We start from the raw sequence: 19,884 nt of genomic DNA, 5'->3' as shown, positions 1-19,884 counted from the left end.
CCCAGCCCATTGTGGGTAGTATCATTCCCTAGTTAGGAGGTCCTGAACAGTATGAGAAAAGAGAAAGCTAGCTGAGAACAAGCATGGAAGCAGACAAGCAAGGATGCATGACCTGGCCCATTGTGGGTAGTATCATTCCCTAGTCAGGAGGTCCTGAACAGTATGAGAAAAGAGAAAGCTAGCTGAGAACAAGCATGGAAGCAGACAAGCAAGGATGCATTGCCTGCTTTCTTTCCTTGAATGTAATGTAGTCTGATTCAAGTGCCTACCTTCACTTCTCCACAATAATGGGCTGTGCCTTTTCTCCCCCAAGTTGTTTGTTGTAGCAGTAGAAATAAAACCAGAACACTCAATAAATGCACACGTTACTGCGTTGTTGCGAGGGATATCTGTAGCTCGTCTTTAACACAACCCATCACATTGCATTTTAGCTTTGAACTTGTGTAGTTAAAGCTAAGTGCATAGTTTTCTAACTTTCTTTATTTTTTTCTTTACTTTTGATCTTAGGCCAAAGAGTGATTTTGTTTATGATACAGCCTCACACCCAAAAACTTTTGTAAGTTGTATTTCCCTAAGAGTTCTTAAATTGAGATCAGTGAGATTAGTGTGGGATTCAGTAGATTTGGAAATAATGCCACATTCTTAGGTATTTTCAATTAGTTTCAGAGAGAAAGTGTTCTTTTATAAGTTGGACCATTTTTCTTTTCTTTTTTGGAACAGCTCACTTAATTTCAAACAAAGATCAAATTCACTGCAAAATGCTCCTTCTTTGCCCACAGTCTCCTCAAAGTAAGATGGGAGACAGGTCAGACAGACAAACCTCATCCTTGTGATTTGACATGAGGGTTTCCTGGAGATGTTAGTTAGATGTGTTTAGTGGGGAAAGAAAGTCTTTTACTCACATTGAACTCCCTGGAACTGTTCAGAGTGGTATTGTCCTCTTGTAGACCTGTTTAAACCACCTACAGGATGGAAACCAGACCTCACTGCTGAGTTACCCTGTGGTTCCTTTAAAAGTTTCCTCTTCGGTTCCATAGACATTTTTTGGATTACCCAGATCTTCCATAAAGTCAACCACAACTATAATACCAGGTGGGGGGGGGGTCAGGCTCACTTTTGTAGCAATCAGGAACTAGATTAAACACAGGTTTTCCTAGTTCTTCAGCTGCCAAAAGTGATGTCAGCTGTGGTAACAATTGTTACTTCAGTTCCCTACAGATCCAGGGCTTTTTGTGTGGATGTCTGTCCTGAGCCCTGTTCACTCGTTGTTATGGAAAATCTGATGATGGTTGTGAAGCAACTGGTTGTCCGGACACTTCCTCACATGCACAGTCAGGTGTTTGCTTTCTTGGAGCAATCAGACTCCAGGGACAGAGCATGCATGAGAAATGTATTTAGTGTTCAAGAGCAAAGAAAGGTTTGTGGCAATAAGTCTGCATCCTTCCCTTTTGTCCAATGACATAAACTGTTTAGGAAACACTTCTTGCTCACTTCACTACATTGTAAAGGAAGCCATGATGGAGTTGAAGTCCACAGGTTTGTATCCAGGTCAGACTTAGAAACTCTGTGCCCTGTATTTCTGATCATTATAAACAAAATAAAACCCCAACCCAAAGAGTGATGTGATGTTACATTATAAACCTCAGAACTAACCAGAATGTACTTCTAGCAAGAGAGAGAACAATGCTGTTGAATCAACCCCGTGAATGTGAAACACTTCCTGCCCCATGACACTTATGGTCTGGCATGTGCCACAGAGGAATTTTTCTAAGTCTTCCTGCCTTGATTCTGTCATATTGTGAACATATATACTACTTATGTTGTTGCTGTGACAAAGGCAGCTTAAGGATGGGACAGCTTTTTTAGGGTAGTGATTCAGGGATACAGTCTATCATGGTGGTGAAGTTCTGGCCACAGGAACAATAGGCAGCTGGTCATGTGAAATCCTCAATCAGGAGGCAGAGAGGGATGGATACTGTTGCTAAGATCACTTAATCCTTTCCATTCACTTCTGGATTCAAGTCCACATTTAGGCTGGCTCTTCCTACATCAGTTATCCTAATCTAGAAAGTTCCTCAGTAACATGCTCAGTGGCTTGCCTCCTTGGTGATTCTAGATTGGTCAAGTTGACAAAAATGATTAATTATAGTAACATACGGTATTGACGGAAACATTGGCGGCATTCTGATTGATTTCTAGGAACACTATTATGCCTTTGGTACCAATTGCTTTATTATTATGTTTCCCCTTAATTGATTAAAACATGCATAATGACTTTTTAAAAGTAACTTTAAAAGATTTTTAATTGCTTTTATTTTATGTTTATGAGCGTTTTATGTGCATGTCTGTGCTCTATATGAGTTCCTGGTGCCTACAGAGGCCAAAAGAGGGTGACCCATGCCCTGGAGTTGGAGTTACAGACTGTGAGTTGCTATGTGGGTGGTAGGACTCAAACTGGGTCCGCCTGAGAGAGCGCCCAGTGTCCTTAACCCCTGAGCCATCTCTCTAGCTTCAGTTTAAAATGTTTTTGAGTTTTATTTAATTTGTTATTGACACCAAACCTCTCCTTGCCGAGAAGTGAGTATCTCTGATTAAATTTCATTTCTCATCCTTAATCATTTTGAGAAGTTTCCAGAGCCTTATGGAAGGAAGCACAAGGACAGCCCTCACGCCAGGAGGTCACAGAGAAACCGAATGGCTCCAATGCCTCCTTGGTAGATCTTGATATTTCCTTTTAATAAAGCTTGCCTTTCTTCGTTGGTGGTCTCCTGAAGTCACCAGCCCTGCCAGGTCTTTTTCGGTGACAAAGGAGGAATTGGAGCGAGATAGCCTCTCACATGTTGGCACTCCATCCTGGATTTTCTCCCTGGCAACTAACTCTGTGCCAGTCAAGGTCTGGCCAGCAACCTTGTTATTTTCACCAGCTCGCTTCTCCCCATGTGACTGGCAGCAGGCACGAGCGGTATTTAAGCAGTTCCATTAGAGCATTGGTTTGGCTTGCTTCGCTACCCTTAGCCGTTTAAGATCACGGAACTCAGGCTGGCCAACTCAGTCTTGGCCAGTTTGAAACGTTTTCTCTCTTGAGCTTAAATGCCTTTCCATTTTCCAACATCAAGTAGCACTATCTCAGTCCTTACCCCTAACCTTCCTGCTACTCTTTATTTTGGTGTAATCACTGGAAGGCTTTAGAATAGACAGTACTTTCTCACCATCTACTTCCACCTGCTTCCAAGGCTTCATCTTGCCTTAATACTGCCTGCACCTTCTAAAGCCCAAATAGATTCTGCTGCGAACTAAACTTTTGAATCTGTCTGGCCATAGCTTTCTTTCTTTTTCTTCAGTGGATGTTTGCAGGGCCGGCAGAGATGACCCTACAGAGTGCTGTTTGGTTTCTCGGGTGCTTGCAGAGTTCTGACTGTCAATCACAGGATCCTATTCGTGTTTCAAGTCTATCACGTGGAGTGACATCAGTGTCCTCATCTCAGATTGTGTAGTAGCGAGAGTTTTCTTGGAGTTCGTTGTAGATGCTGTATTACTATATCAATGTTCTAGAAGATGAGTTTTGAATTAGTCACACGAGGAGCTGCTACTGCAGCAGTAGGGAGGGAGCGGGAGGGATGAATGACTGTATTGTAACTGGGATGTAATCAGTGAAGTAAGAGGAAGGTGGAAGAGATGTCTCTCCAGAAATGCGCTTGCTGTGCAATCTGAGCATCAGGTCCGGCCCCGGAGCCCACTTTAAAAGGCCGGGCACGGTGGTGTGCACGGGTAAGCCTCGCGCTGGGAGGTGGAGACAAGAGGATCCCCGAGGCGTGCTGGGCTGCTAATATGGCTGACTCAGTGAGCTTCCGATTTCGTGAGGGAGCCTGTCTTTAAAATACAAAGTGGGGAACTGATGGGAGAAGATTCTAGATGTTGCTACCACAGGCATCATAGATAGCTCTCATCTTGGAGCACAAACCAGTGCCCAAGTGGCATGCTCTTAGACTTCCGCTTCTCTCTTCATTACCCAGCTGGGCCAAAACCAGGACAGCAGCAGCTACACCTCACATTCCATCTATAAATAGTGAGTTAGGAACATTCGAAAAAAGGACAGGATCCTAAGGAGAATGACTTTAAAAATGGGCTAATAATTCCACATGGCTCTCCTTCATGTGTTTTTCAAGGCACAAAAGTGTGATTTGAATGTTAGCTTTCTCTTTTTAAAACTCACTTAAAAATGAGTGCAGAATTAGAAAGCCTCAAACTCTTCACGAAATGGGGCCAAGTGACTCACCAGTTAACCCATGGGTGCTGGGCATTATAAACATTTCATTCCTTCTGTATATCTTCTGTATTTGATAATGTTCTATATCTTTTCTAAAAACATAGACTGATGTTAAATGAAGCACTAATATGCTGTTTTGACACTATTTTTGCCATGCAGTAGATTGAACACAGGACCTTGTATATCCAAACGAATCAAGTGTCTTTCTACTAGGCAGCATCCCCAAATGTTGACAAATGTCTTTGAGTTAGAGGGATTTAATTGATAGGAGATTGCCTTGCTAAATCCACAGAGAGGTTTCAAACAGAGAACTCCATAGAAGGAAACTCAGTCCCTCAGTCTTTTACAAAAAAATGTCATTACATGAGGGAGGGTTACTTTTTAGCCACATTTTAGAACTGTATTTTACTCCTTTCCTGAGACTCCAGACTAGTAACCTTAGTCAGACACTGTGTTGCACCTGACTTCACAAACTGGCAAAATGTTTGAAAACATGCAAGCACGGGATGGTGAAGAACCCTTATCAGTGGGTTGGATTACAAGTTGGTTGCTGGAAAGGACCAGGCTCTTTCTGGACTTCTGTTTTAGTTGTGTATGGTTTTTAACTTTCAGGGTCAAAAGTGCCCAGCAGGCCAAAGCAAACTAAAAGGGGGAAGAAGCAGTATTTGTTCTTCAGCTCCAGTAGGCATAGTTTAAGAGGGTCCAGTTCCTGGAGAGGTCCATCCTTCCTGGATGCAGTATTGTAATAACCCCTCCAGATCAAGTGCCACTGTTCAAGTGCTGACTCATTTCATAATGCTTTAGAAAATACATTTTTTCCCACTGTTTGGCAGCAGGAATAGGTGGGTTTTATCTCACAAAAAGACACACACAGAGGGTGTAGTAGACACTGATGTGATGAGGAAGTTTTGTCAAAGTGTAATTTCCTGCTGCTCAGTCTCCTGACAGGTACATCACATTTCTGGGTTCAGAAGCTATTCCCTGGAGATGTAACCGGAGAGAATACATGACAGAACACTACTGCTTGATATTTGCACAGCATCTTTTGTTAAGGAAACATGTTGCAGTTGTGCTTTTGGCCTATGGATAGAACCAGCGAGCTCTTAGGTTTGGAGATTAGCTCGGCCACATTTGGTATGGGTGATTGGTATCTGCCAGCCGAGGCTGTGCATATCAAGTCCATTGCAAGCATTTATGGCTATGCCCTCCTTGTTATTGCTTATTATTGTATCTCTCATTGCATTGTGTTGGCCTAAGATATTTATTGAACTGAATGTCTGGGAGAACCTAATATGGTTATCTTTTAGTTGTTGTTCTTCAAGCATATTTCTAAATTACAAAAATATGTGGCCCTAGACCTTTCTTCTTCACGTGCATTGGATGCTGCAGGCTTAGTCTAGCTAGATTGCAAGAGCATAGTGATAAGGATGTGGGAAGATGAACAGAAGTCCCAAAGAGCCTCTGCAAGGTCTGTCTGTGGAGTCTGTAGTCTCCCTGACGCACAGGGATGAACTAAGTCTTTGTAGCTTCAGTCTTGATGCTCTCTGGCTTTAGATACTGGGGACATCAGCCCGGTTTATTCATCCCCTTTAGTCACCATATTTGGCTCTGAAAGCTTTTGGGCTAGCTCCAATGATCAAGTGTGCCCTCCAAGAGCTAAGACCATCTGCTACCGAGACCATGGGAAAGACTATGCCTGAGGTTGGGAAGACAGTTGCAAAGAGATGGGAACCTGAGAAAGTGGTCTACAAACGCTGCTGCCGCAATCAATGACGGCATGATTGGAACATGTTTGCTGCCTCCAAAAGGGACATCTAGAAGAAGAGGGTTGTCTGTCAAAAAAAAAAAAAAAAAAAAAAAAATCTGTGTCATTACCCAATAGTTATCCTTTATTCACAGCCACAGGTTCACACCAATGTACAAACAGGTGTCAACGTCACCCTTCCTCTGTAGCCTTCTGTCCCCTTTCCACATCACCTCTCGCTCTCACTCTTTCATAAGCTCCTAAACTGGTGACACCAACAAGTGAGACCTGTGGCTGAGGTGGATGTCGGATAAAGATTTATAGGAAACACTTTTTAAGGTAGCATGCTAAGACTTTGGAAGGAAGGTATTTGATGAAGGGTATGTTTTTTTTTTCTTCTTTTTTTTCTTGTTTTGTAATTTCCTGCTTTTTGAACACGCTTATGCAAAATTACAAGGGTTACACCTGATGTGGGCAAAGCAATGTATTCAAGCACACAGCGAAGCATTATTCTTGTCTCCTCTCAGTAGTCTCCGCCCCATGCACCCATGCAGTTTGACATGTGTGATGATAACCCTGGGTACAGCTTGTTTCTAACCTAAGATGTTTGTTCAGCGCTTCTGGAGGAGAGCCAGACAGGAAATGGAAAACATACTGTATGCCCTTCATCCCCCTGCACCCTCTGTGTCATATAGTGTGGCCCACTGGGTTCACTTTTGCTCCAGAGCTGTGAAGCTGTGTCTGGTGCCCCTTGGTATTCTCACAGGAGTTCAGGCAAACCTTAGAAGTAAATGAGACTCCCGGAGCTTCGCTGGTGAGTTTCATCGTCCCGCTGGGGCTGTTGGTCAGATAGCCTGGCCCTTTCCCCTCCTGAAGTACAGTCTCACTGCAGTTAAAGTGGAAACCCGGGATGCTCGTGTTTGTTTTTTGCATTGGCATCTCCATGTGGAGTCTTTATGAGTGGGTAAAACAGTAGCTTGCCTTTTAGAGGCAGAGTTAATATTTTAGAATAAATACAAATCTTGTAAAATTAGAGGCTTTGTTTGGTAAAGTGACTTATCTGAAATCCATTATGTAAATAGTAAATGCTAATGGATCAGAGTTTCAATCAACCCGTTCAAAAGGAGATAGAGGCTAGGCTTGATGGTACACTCCTCCCATAGTCACAACACTGGAAAGACTGAGTCAGGAGGATCATGAGTTCAGAGACATCCTGGACTACATAGTAAGACCTCGTCTCAAACACAATGTGAAGGCGAGCGGAAAAACAAGTTGGTCAGCATTTATGCCTGTGAGTTTTGGAAACCTCTGATCTCTTGTATCTCACCTTGATCTTATCTGAAACCAATGCCTTTGTTACCCATGCAATTAGATAAAGACCCCCCTGGGCTATTCATTGAGTTTTTCACCAGGTATCTGACCTAGATCAGTGTATTTAACTCCATATGTCCCTTCAGTTCTTCAGCAATCCTATAAAACTGCATCTTCTTCTGTGGCTTAGCCATTGCTAGTCTCTTACCACCCTGGTCTATCTCGTCTTTAATAGCAAGTCTGTGGCATGGTTCAAATTTATAAAGTGCCTGTTATGTGGCAAGCCTTGTACAAACACTGGGGCGACAATCCCTGTTTCCACATCCCTGGATTATCTCTTTTCTTCTGAACACAGCCAAATGTGTCAGTAGGTACTTACCTAATGGTCTTAGCTGAAAGCACTCTTCCCTTCTTTTTGAATCTAGAACTTTCCCCCTGTGCACCTGTTGTGAAATTTACCTGTTTGCTTCACAGTCTATCAATTTATGAATGAAACTTGCCTGCCTTTCCGGAACAACCAGCAGGATGCAATTGTGCCTGCCCCATGGCATTCAATGTAACCAGCCGGTTTATTCCTTCATTGAGTATTTATGCTAATTGACTGCACTGTGGACTATTTGGAACACTCTATTGATATATATATAGATTAAGTTCTTGGTGCATGAAAAATAGGTATTTCTGAAGGGACCGTTTGATGTAAAACTTGAGAGCATGAGATGTGTTTAGGGGTTCATAAAAGGTCCCCTTTCTAAAGGAGAATTACAGATAATGCCCTGTTGTGGTCAGCTTTGTTAAACTTCAGAGAAGAAAGGCAATGGTCTCCCCTAAATAAATTTCTATGACACCTACATTAGAATCTTGAGTGTAGGCTCTAAACTGTTCCTGATGTGTTCTAATATTTTAAACGAGAACCAGAATGTACATTTTTGCTTCAATCAAAACCCCATTGAATTGTCTATTCATTGGTTGCCAAAACTCTGAAGTGCATGGGTTACGTTGGTATGTTTGCTGTTTTAGTATTGACGGAGTTTAGTTTGTGATCGCTAGAAACACCTGCATTTTGAAAGAAAAGTTAAATAGTTTGTTGATTTTATGTAGGTACCATTTGTGCTTATAACATTAATTGATCTCATACAGACTTCCTTCTGAAAGGGCTGAGCTCCCCATATTGTGCCTGAATACACATTTCCAGATGCCCGTGGTAACGTTTTCTTTTTCTTCTTTTCTTTTCTTTTCTTTCTTTCTTTTTTCCTCCCCATTTTCTTCCCAGAATGAAGACCTAAATGACCTCAGCAAATCCTCCTTTTAACTCATGGGTACCCAGACTCGAACTATTTCACGATTCACAACCAGGACCTCATGTCTTCCTCCTCAGTAGATGGTACGATGCATCCGTGACAATTTGTTTACTTTGTACAATCCTCAGGAGCTCATTGACAGAACCGCACGTTCTATATTGTGCCAAGCAACAAGAAAGCACTGTGACACCGGAACAATGAGTGAGCATAAACGTCATCTTGAACTTTAAGGACGGCTGGCCACACAGAGCTGGTGCGTCCCCTGCCATGCAGAAAGAGAATGGGTTTACTCTCATCAAATTTACAACATCCGCTTCCTCTGCTCTGAAACCGTGTTCCATGATGCACGCCGCTGTAAATTATTTCATATGGGACTGTTCGCGTTGGGTGGAGAGAGTATTAAATATTTAACATAGGTCTTGATTTATATATGTAATTTTTTAAAAAAACAAATGTAACTTTCCTTACAACACATTTTTTTTTTTTTTTTTTTTTTTTTTTTTGGGATGTGGAACTGAGGTATTCAATGTTATGTTTTAAAGAGTGGGAAGAATACTTAGAACAAGGCTAAAAAGAGTAGGTTAGGCGATGATCCTTGTTTTAAGATTCTAATTCAGAATAATAATATAATAAGAATCATAGTGCCATAGAAGGTTCTGGACTGTATAGTTATACTTGCTGATACTGTCTCTTGTAATATAAACTTGATGTTGAGCTGAGTTCCTTTTAAGAATTAAGCTTAGTTTTGTATTTTTTTTTTTTTCCAAACGGAAGGAGGTTGTATTCTACTGGGATGTTTTCAAGTGTCAGCTTAGAATTGGAAGTTGAACAGAAGCAAACTGCAACAAAGAGAGGGGGCCACAGACTCCCATTGTAAACTCTAGAGAGACTGAGACACAAGTGGTCCCTTCAAGTCAAAGGCTCTCTTTGGAATGAAGAATGTGGGTGTTTATAAATTCTGAAAATGTCTTTCTGTTCATAATAAACTAGATGCTGTTGGTCCCTTCCCCCCACTTATAAACTTCCCCCCACCCTCATCCTTTATTTTTTTTTTTCTGTGTACATATCATGTTTCATTTCATACATCGCCTTGAGAAGGCTTGAAAGACAAGTGCATTCTTGCTAACTGGAAGTGAAAATTCCAGAGTTGTTTTTATTTTTTTATTTTATTTTATTTTATTTTATTTTTTTTTTGAGTCATGACCAGGGCTCTGTGTTATGTTCCCTAAGACACCTATCTTATGTGTTCTGGGAACTTTTCATGTTATGTGTGTTTGAAATGAATGCAATTGGCCCATTTGCCCTGGTGTTTGCTGGCCTTTTAGTGGTTAGCTAATAAAACACAGTTTACAGAGAACACATAAAAACTGCCATCGAAACATCTAGTTAGGAGTGAAAATGTTCACCCTTTTCTTGTTTGGAAGGTCCACATGTCTTGGAACTTTTCACTTTATCACATAGAAATGGCAATGACTATACCTGAAGATGGTTTCTTCAGAATTGTAAATTGTCTTGCCATTGAAACTCCCTGAAATGACAGTGGGTTGATTGAGTGATCAGGCTCCCTCTGAGTCCCTGTGAACTCAGCCCTGCTGCAGGGAGGAGCAACACTCTTCTGGGAAGGTTGAGCCACCTGGGTGGGGCTGCAAGGAAGGAGCAAGGGTTGAAACAGAGGCACTGCAGTGCCCAGTTGCCCTGATCAACTGGTTGGGGACCCCTGGCTCTATTCAAAGAGATAAATAGACCCCCCCAACTGCTGAGGCTTGGGTTAGTGTTCAGTTAACCAGATGTACAATGTTCAGTGTTGCAGATCTCAATCATTTGCATGCTCATCAATTTCTAAGATAAATAGGCTTCTAGTCATAAGAATTCACTGTTTTCAAGGAACTCGCTGAATGACATCATTTGCTGTCAGTAGAAAACCCCACTGGCTTTGAAAATAGGAAGTGAAAGTTGGTCTTTTACAAGTGTGTGAGAAAAGACTCTCATTGTCAAAGTGATTTTTTTTATTTTTATTTTTTATTTTGTAAGCGTTCTGACTCAAATTCTTGCTAAAATAAGAAGAAAGCAAGCTGCTTGCTCGCTTCCCTCAAGGATCTGAGCTACTAAAAGAGACCAGTGAACAATGTCAGCCCCATCTATTTGCCTGCAAAGATGGCTAAAGTTTCTCAAGGAGCCTAGGCTTTGAATATCTATGACTAACATACCTCTGCATGTGGGGTTATTGATATTTGGGGTGAGAACAGAAATGAACAGACTGGACAATTGTCTCCTGGTTTCTATATCTCATGCTTTCTGTTGAGTCAGTAGTGTAAAGGTAGACATTCTTCTTCAGCTTCTTCTAGACTTTACCTGAGCTGGGGTTGATGAAAGCATCAAACTTGGCTGACTTAGAACTGGAAGTTGCTGGTACCCAGGCTGAAATATCATGCTCTGGCTCCTTGAAGGGTTTACTTTAAGCACATCAGCTGCTAAGTTCTTGTGTTTAATTCCTATTAAAGGGGGTTGGCTTTTATCTATTTTCAAGTATTTGTAAGCCAATCAAGGGTTTATATTAATGGGGCTTCTAGTGGCTTCTGGCTAACCTGGAAGTTAGCGGCTTTTTCTCTATGAGACCAACCTTTCCCAGCATTCTTTCTTAAAGATTTGTTAAGACAGGGTTTTTAAATTCTCCTTTGTGAAAAGAACATGTATGTTCCCTTGGCTATGATGATAAGCTCCCTTTTAGGCAAAAGTATAGCCCTAGAACCAGCTGGACTCCATTAATGATCAACCTCCTGGGTCAATAATGGCAAACCAGTACTGATGCTACACGTGTGATTATTTTCTTTGCTAACTTTCAAAGGTCAGGGACGCTCTTGACTAATTTACCAACTACAACAGTAGATATACTCAAGAATTATCTAGCCAGAAGTAGAGAGCTTTATTCTGTCTTTCCTTGGCATTTGTCTTCTAGCTCTCATTTATATGTGAGACAAAGTGTTAAGAAACAATTTTACTGTACTATAAGAAACAATATTTTATAGTGTGGAAACCCTGTTTGATTCAGTGGAACATCCTGAAAGCAATATGCCATGTATTTGGAAACACCTTTAAAATGGGTGACTTAAAGATAGGGGAAGATGGCTTACCATAAGATGGACATTAAGAGCCATGAGGGATAGTACAGTTCTGAAGTGCTATGGCTAAAGGTGATGATCCCATATTTACCTCACACTGCCTTGGCTGAGCTCTGTAAATGAGATGGTCATATAAAGAGGTCCCATACCTGGAACCTGACGTTGGGAGAAAAAGATTTTTGGAAGGCATATGGAGTACAACTCGGGGAACCAAATAAGAAACAGTGTCTTCGCAGTGACAAGACAGGAAGGTTGGTGTTACCATGACAAGGTATATGTTAGCAGAAGGTGATGCTTTACTCACATGTACAGACAGCTAAAAATCTTGAAGGAAGCAGGCTGTTCTTCCAGGTGTGTGAGTAGGCACAGCCTTGTCAATAGTAACAAAAAGGCTTCCATGCTGAGCTGCTGGGCTTAGCTATGAAGAGCAAAGACAGCCTTCCATATACTTAGTAGAACCAAGCATTAGACACTGGGCCTCTGGTCATCCCTGAGTCAAGCCTGAGATAGTGAAGGTTCTACAAGAGCTCTGTCCATCAGTCTCCTCCACATGCTTGCAGAACGTATGGCACAGCCAGTGTGTTGGGTATCTATCCCTCACTATTTGCAACTAGAGCACCAAATAGATGCTGGAGGGAGACTGAGAGGTGCTTGAGCTGTTTGGCCCTACTCTTAAAGAGCCTATAATGAGAAAATATGGTTCTAAGGGTATGACTTGGGCAAGGTGTTATCTCCCTTCCCTAGCTTGACGGCTTGGTATTTGGGATGTCTACACTAAGAGATTAGTGTGTTATCCCTTTGCCATTTGCCTTCTAGGTAAACCTCTCTTTGTCCATGCTTTCCCCTTCTCCAGTGCTAACCATTACGTCATACCGTAGAACAAATTCACTACCCAGGAAAATGTGTCTGTTTGCGTATACATCTGTAGTGGTAGCATTATTATTATTATTATTATTTTAGTCCATTTTAGAACTCCGCCACTGTCCTAAGAATATAGTTTTCAAAATAATCTTTCTTACGTAGTTACTTTCCTTATACCTCTTGGCTACAGGGTGGGCCAAACGAATGCCATCTATCTTTCCATTTGCTGTATGTGGTTTGGTTTATCATCTGAAGATGGTGGTGCTATCTAAGGTGCTACTTCATCTGTGTACAAAAGACCGACGCATGGTCTATGTTGCTACCAAAACATTTACTGTATATATGTGGATAACGTATTATGTATATATGTAATGGGTACCAGGCCAGGTTTATATCTTTCTTTTTTCTCTAGAAGTGTCTCACTTTTCCAAGCTTTCTTTGTAGTGTTATGCTTCTGTTCAGTTCTTTTGCCCCCCCCCCCCATTCTGTCTGGTACTTAGAATTGTAGTGTTCTTCATCGTTAATTAAAGAAAACTGTCTAAATGAACCCACAGATGTGCATAGTCATCATTTGGACTTACTGTCTTTCACTATGGGACCTGGGACAGACATGGGGCATTGGTTGGATATGGGCAGTTTACACCGTGAACATGTTTCCATAGATGCTCATTAGAACAGGTAGTTTTCTGTTCCTTTCTTGGTCAGCATTCAATGGCCGAGTATACTAAGAAAAAGAGTTCTGTAAGGATTTTTACCTGCTTGATGGTTGGTGGTGCCAAAGGTTAACGGTGTGGGAGGAAAAGAATGTGTCTTCTCAGTGGGAAGGTCTGTGTTGCCTTTCTGCTCACTGGGACAGCCTTACCCTTGCTGCCTTGCACCTACACACAGATCTCTCTGTTCAAATGTAGGTCATGGGTTCTAGGAGCCCAGTTGTTAGTCCCTGTAGACCAATGATACTGAGAAGTGAGACAAAGATGCTTCTTTGCCCTGGCTCCATATCATTTGGGCAGATTTCAAAAAGAACCCACAGCTGGGACAACCATGAAAATGATGGTTCAGTTACCCTGGGCATCAATGGCTTTTGATGTTCTTTGGGAGATTCTAGCAAGAGCCTCTGCCGGGACATGCATAGGCTCATTAGAACTGCTTACTAGAAATACCGTTTGGAGTGCTGGACTATTCTGGGAATGTGTACCTTTTGGGGAGGGGGGACACATGGCTTTCCAGATAGGCAGGTTTGGGAAATCCCGATCTCTGTGTCGATGAAAATTTTGGATTTTGTTTTGTCACCAGGAGGTTTAACAACATGGCATTAGTTTCATTTCTATTGCTGGCTTGTGGCCAAGGTGACTTACAGCAGGAAGAGTTTATTTGGGCATATAGACTTTTATCCAGAGGGATAAAATCCATCACTATTATGACAGGGAAGTGAGGCAGCTGGCAGACATGATGGCTGGAGCAGCAAGCTGGGTGCTCACATGTTAAACTGCAACCAGGGAACGGCAAGAGAATGCTGGGAATGTCCTGAGACTTCTAAACCTCAAAGCCTGCCCTCCCTCCATGATATACTTTCTCCAACAAGGCCACACCTCCAAAGACTCTCCAAATAGAGTCACTTTGGGTCTGAGCCCCTGAGGACATTCTCATTCTAACCACCTCAAAGACAGCTCTAGAACTTTTGGAGATAATCTACCTTCCTGGAGTCAAAGCAGCCAGTCAAGTCCTTTCTCCTCCTCTTTTTGAGCTTTCTTGCGGTTGAATCTGCTGGGGCTAACTCAAGCTACTGACATTTTGTAAGAAGATTTAATGTTGAGTTTTAAAATTGATTAATTTTATGACCATGAGTTTTCAAAGACTGACTGAATTGGTAAACATACCAGAGAGAGCTGTCAGATAGGATAATTGATATATTGACTGTTTACAAGGAGCACACAAAAAGAACCATTGGATTGAGCCCATGGATGACTATGGAAGAGTTAGGGGAAGGACTGAAGGAGCTGAAGGGGATTGCAACACCATAGGAAGAACACCAGTATCAACTAACCGAACCCTTCAGAGCTCCCAGGGACTAAGCCACCAACCTAAGAGATACATGGTCTGGTCTGTGGTTCCCATTACATAAGTAACAGAGACTGCCTTGTCTGGTCTCAGTGGGAGGGGACTGTACTTGGTCCTGTGGAGAGGTTGATGCTTCAAGAAGGGAGATGTTAAATGGATGAGAGGAGTGGGTGGGTGGGTAGGGGAATACCCTTTTAGAGCCAAAGGGGAGGGGAGATGGGGTGGGAAGTCATGGAGGGTAGAGTGGAAAGAGGAACAACATTTGAAATGTAAATGAATAAAATAATTAATGAAAAAATCAAGAACTTCAAAATGAAAAAGCTAGTTAAAAATTTATTTATCTATTTGGTCTCCATGTATATATACATAAAATAACTCAAATGATTCCATTTTGGATTATACTTTTGCTTACAATTAAATTAATATTTATTACCACTAAAAAAAAAGACCTAATATGGGCTTGAAGTTGTAGTTTATCCTTTATTAAATTACGTTTATAGTAATTTATAGTAAAGCAACAAACAAAAACCACTATTTCCTTATAGTAGAATTTCAAAGTAAACAGTGCTTTATCTCCTATTGAAATCACATCGGAGCATCACTAATTGGCATTAATTATAAGATGGTCTGGTTGGAATGCACTAATGGTGTAAATTTACAGCAGAATTATCTTCTTACCTTTACACACATAAAGTGTACAGCAAGTAGGATGCGCTGACAATGGAGTTGCAGAATAGTCAAGGAGAGCTTGGAATTAGCACAGTGGTACTATTGAAATCTGCATCATTGTTTAGGATACATCAGGATTTGCATCAATCATCTGCTTTCTAACACCCCAGAGGTAGATGAGGTATGTGTCTGGTCACAGGTTCCTGAGAGGTGGCACAGCTTCTTGCTGACGACTATTTGTTGGCAAGTGTGTGGTTTTATTGATAGCCTAGTAAACCCTCACATGTGTTTTGAAAACTACATTTTAAACATTGAAAATCCTACTGAGTTGTGGTACAGGTAAGTGACAGGACTAGTTATTGACTATGTGAGGGGCCCTTGGTCTGATCACTGGCACATACACATATACACATTCAAACACACACTCCTATGAGCATCTCTCCAGCTGCCTGATGTTATTGACGTCAGAACAAATGTGATTGCATGTGAGATTGAAAATGTGCCTGTGTCCAGCTTATAACTTCCACAGTATGAGCTGACGAAGTCTTACCCTTTATGTCTGGTTTAGTCCATCCATTGCTATTGTAGTCTCTTGCCTCTCTTATTTACCTCACGGGGTATGTCTCCTTCCAGCAACAGAGTAGAAGCATCTGGTTTTAGGTAGACACAGCAACAGTGAATTAGACACTAAAGCCACATGCAGTCCAAGATGGGCTTGTGTTTTCGTGTCACCTCTGCTAAGCCCTCCTAGATTAGAGCTTTTAATATTGTCTGTTAAGGGCACTGGTAAGCAATGGTGACAGCAGAAAAAAAAATGGAGAGGCAGATGCCTGAGACTCATCTCGGTTGGAGAATGAGCCACTTGACAACCTGTCACAATTCAGAAATCTCCCTTCTCTGATGGAAGCTCAGAGTGTATCAAAACCTAAAGTGAGGACAGCTTTGATGGGCTCCCTAAAGAACTAATTTATGTCTGATAGTATTTTGTATGGTTTTCCTATAAAGTTTTGCAAAGATTCTATCTCACTTTAATAGTGAGAAAGACACCAATAAAGTATTTAAAATACAAAATGAAAGGGAGTTGTATCAGGAAAATCTCACAGCCTAAGCATTCCATGGTCTATATATTAGAGGTTAGTCACCTAACAGCTGGAAGTGGGATCCAGTCTACGTCATGGTTTTATTATCACAGTTTCATTGGGATGTAACTATGCAAGTCCAATTTCACAATGTCTATGCTATTTGACAGCACAGTTGAGTGGTTATCACTGAGTCTCAATAGCCTGTGAAGTACAGAGTGCATTGCCTGGCCCAGTGTTTCTCAAGAGGGAGAACTGGGCTCTGAAGCAGCATCCTCTGCCCTGGGCTTCTCAAATTCTCCAGGACCAGCTATGAACAATATTATAGAAGATACCAAATTTATGCTGACACAGTTAGTATGTTGTTGGATGGAGTTCACAGTCCTTGGTGCATCTCTGCCATCGACTGTTAAAGATCCTTCTAAATAGCTTTATGTATAAACTAAAATGCTACTTTATACTTTGGCAAATAGCTCTGAACGAAGTAGGGCTAAGATGATGCTTCTGCCTTAATTTTTATAAAATAAAAAAATTTTTTTTGAATGGCAGAAATCAGTGAAGAGTTTTTCTTTTTAAGTGGAGGTTGGGCTTCCTTGAAGGCCAGAGAGGTCACAGCATCCAGAATGGGAAGATGTCAGTAAAGATGTGTGACAAACCCCAGCTGTTTCTTTTTCATTATTGTGTGCTAACTTGCCACCAACTCCAGAAAAGAGAACGGGTATATCCATTCTGGCCAGGGAGATATCTGGTTGCCCATAAGGCAAAGATAAAATATACAAGGGTTATTAAATAAATTAAAAAACCACACCATTGTTCTATGCTGAGACATTAGACAGGAAGTCAACTCTTTGGTATTTTATCACCAAATATTCAATATTCACTCATATTGTAGGGGAGCTAATATAGGTGAGGGGTGAGATTTGTAGTACAGAGTAACTGTTTTCAATGTCTTTATATTAGTACTAGATATAAGCTCAGATTTTGACTCGCTTGGGCTTCTTTTATGGTTAAGAAAATTAGATTTAATTTCAACCACCATTTACTGTGACTTTATTTTAAAGTCATGTTGATGCTGTATTGATTAAAATATATGTTGAAAGTGCCTTAATATCCCTTTCTCAGCCAGTCTTTAGGATACTTGCCTGGACCCAGGATAAAGCTGGTATACAGATTTAAGAAGCCAGGTTCTGGGAAGTTGCCAGTCAGTTAGATAGTCAGCCAGATGGAGAGAAGACAAACTCTGCAGGAAGTGGAAGCAACTAAAAGGACCCAATGGCCAAAATAAAGAGAAGTAAAAGATGAAGGAGGGGAATGTCCTTTAGGGGAGTGCCAAGGTCACAGGGTCCCAAGCCTTAGAGACTCTCACATGCCTTCCATTGGATCAACTCATCTATTTGTTATAAGATATAATTTCTAATTCTCACATAAAGATAAGAAGATGAGGTCACCAGTCTTGTTCTTGTGTTCAGAAGTCCTTTTTCGATCAGATATTATAAATACCCAGATAACACCCAAAACTCATTGCCCACCCCACCCCCACAAACCTTTGTCATTCGTTTGTTGTTGGCCATGAACCAGTTCAAGGGTTTCCCAAAGAACCCTTTATCTCACAGGATGCAGAAGCTATGACACCACCTTAAGTGTACATGGTTGTCAACATAGTGGGTCTAACCCTGATCCACTAATAACTGAAATATATGGGAATTGAAATAAAGAGCTACATGTTTTGAAATCCTGGAGAACATAATGATGTTTGGAAAATTCCATGTTCCATACTTCATATTCAATTCGTTGCATCTTGCCAGATTTTTACCCACGAGTCCAGCTTCCTTCTCTAGACACACAAACACACATACATACACAGAGACACACATAGATGTATATAATATGTACACATATGTGCATCCATACACAGACATTTGCACACATGATACACACACGTGCACATACATATTCAATTCAAGAAGTAAATATTTGTGCATTTAAATCAGTCTTTTAAGCTCAATTATTGAAGGTTTTCCTCATCAAGCTAAATGTAGTCAAATATATGTAAATGTGCACATACCACAGTTCTACTGATACATACACATTTTTATCCTTCACCCCATATTCCATGTCCATCTTTCTTTGCCCATAAAACACACACACACATACACACACACATATATCCCAACATCCACACAGACATAAACATACATATGCAGACATATACACAGACACATACATATATACATACACAGACATACACACATACACAAACATACAAACACACAGACACACAAACATCAACACACACAGACAAACACACACATACATACACACAGACATACAGATGTATATACATATGCACACACATGCACACCCATACACAGACATCTGCACACATGGCACACACATATGCATACACATATACAATTCAAGAAGTGAATACTGGTGCATTTAAAGCACTCATTAAAAAACCTGTCCTTAGCATTTTCTGTTTTAAATTTAAGTTCTTCATTTAATTTTGCATCTTCTGATCATCCTATCACAGGGCATCTCTTCTAGCCAGCAGGATTCCATGACCCACATGTCAAAAAATATTTCTGAGTATGGTTTACTTCATCTGTTGCAAAACAAAATCAATTTGGCCAAGCTAGACAAACTCTTTCCTGAGTATAAAAATTCTCCTATTTTTTTTTTTTTTTTTTTTTTTTGGCAGAAATGACTGACAGCCATGAGTTTGATTTCTTTTCCTGACCACGTGAAAATGTTTGTTCTCATCTTAGCCTTGTAACAAACTGTGTGACTTTGGGCAAAGTTCTCTCTGGCCCTCCAACTATTTGATTATAGGAGGTGAGTGTTAATACTTTTTTACTCTGGGCTCCGGAGTATGTCAGCACTCCCTAATCACAGGCACTGTGTCTGTACAATGATGGTGTGTGTGGTTGTGTGTGTTTTTTCTTCCTGGGGAAAGGGTTTATAAGTTTTATGAAATCCACTAAGGTTTTTGCATTGACAAAGGAATGGTTCCTTAAAAGGATCCCCAGAGCTATAGGATGACTCATTGTAGGTAGAGTGCTTGCTGTGTGTCTCAGTTTAAGTTTCCATTGCTGTAAAGAGACACCATGACCAAGGCAACTCTTATGAAGGACGCATTTACTTGGACCTGGCTTACACTTTCAGAGGTTCAGTCCATTATCATCATGGCAGGGAGCATGGCAGCGTGCAAGCAGGTATGATGCTGGAGGAGCTGAGAGTTCTACATCTTCATTGAAGGGAAGCCAGGAGAAGGCTGTCTCTTGGGCAGCTAGGAGAAGGGTCACTTCCAAACAGGGCAGAGCCTGAAAATTAGACCTCAAAGCCTGCCTAAGCGGTGGCATACTTCCTTCTACAAGGCCATACCTATTCCAACAAGGTCACACCTATTCAAACAAGGCCACACCTATTCCAAGAAGGCCACATATCCCAATAGTCCTATGAGCCAAGCTATTGAAAC

General features: G+C 41.2%; 1 protein-coding gene across 1 annotated transcript in view; it reads left to right on the top strand.

The window, feature by feature from the left end:
* Positions 1–13,141, top strand: part of IRS1 (insulin receptor substrate 1) — a 56,318-nt gene extending 43,177 nt beyond the window's left edge. The window contains exon 2 of the mRNA XM_080933205.1: positions 8,593–13,141. The gene's annotated coding sequence lies outside the window, so the exon portion shown is untranslated. The remainder of the gene's footprint in view (positions 1–8,592) is intronic.
* The last annotated feature ends 6,743 nt before the right edge of the window (positions 13,142–19,884 follow it).

The sequence above is a fragment of the Micromys minutus genome (assembly GCF_963924665.1).
Source record: "Micromys minutus genome assembly, chromosome: 19".
Classification (NCBI taxonomy): Eukaryota; Metazoa; Chordata; class Mammalia; order Rodentia; family Muridae; genus Micromys; species Micromys minutus.
Note: the sequence above shows the minus strand (reverse complement) of the source record. Positions and strands in the feature narration are given on the sequence as shown.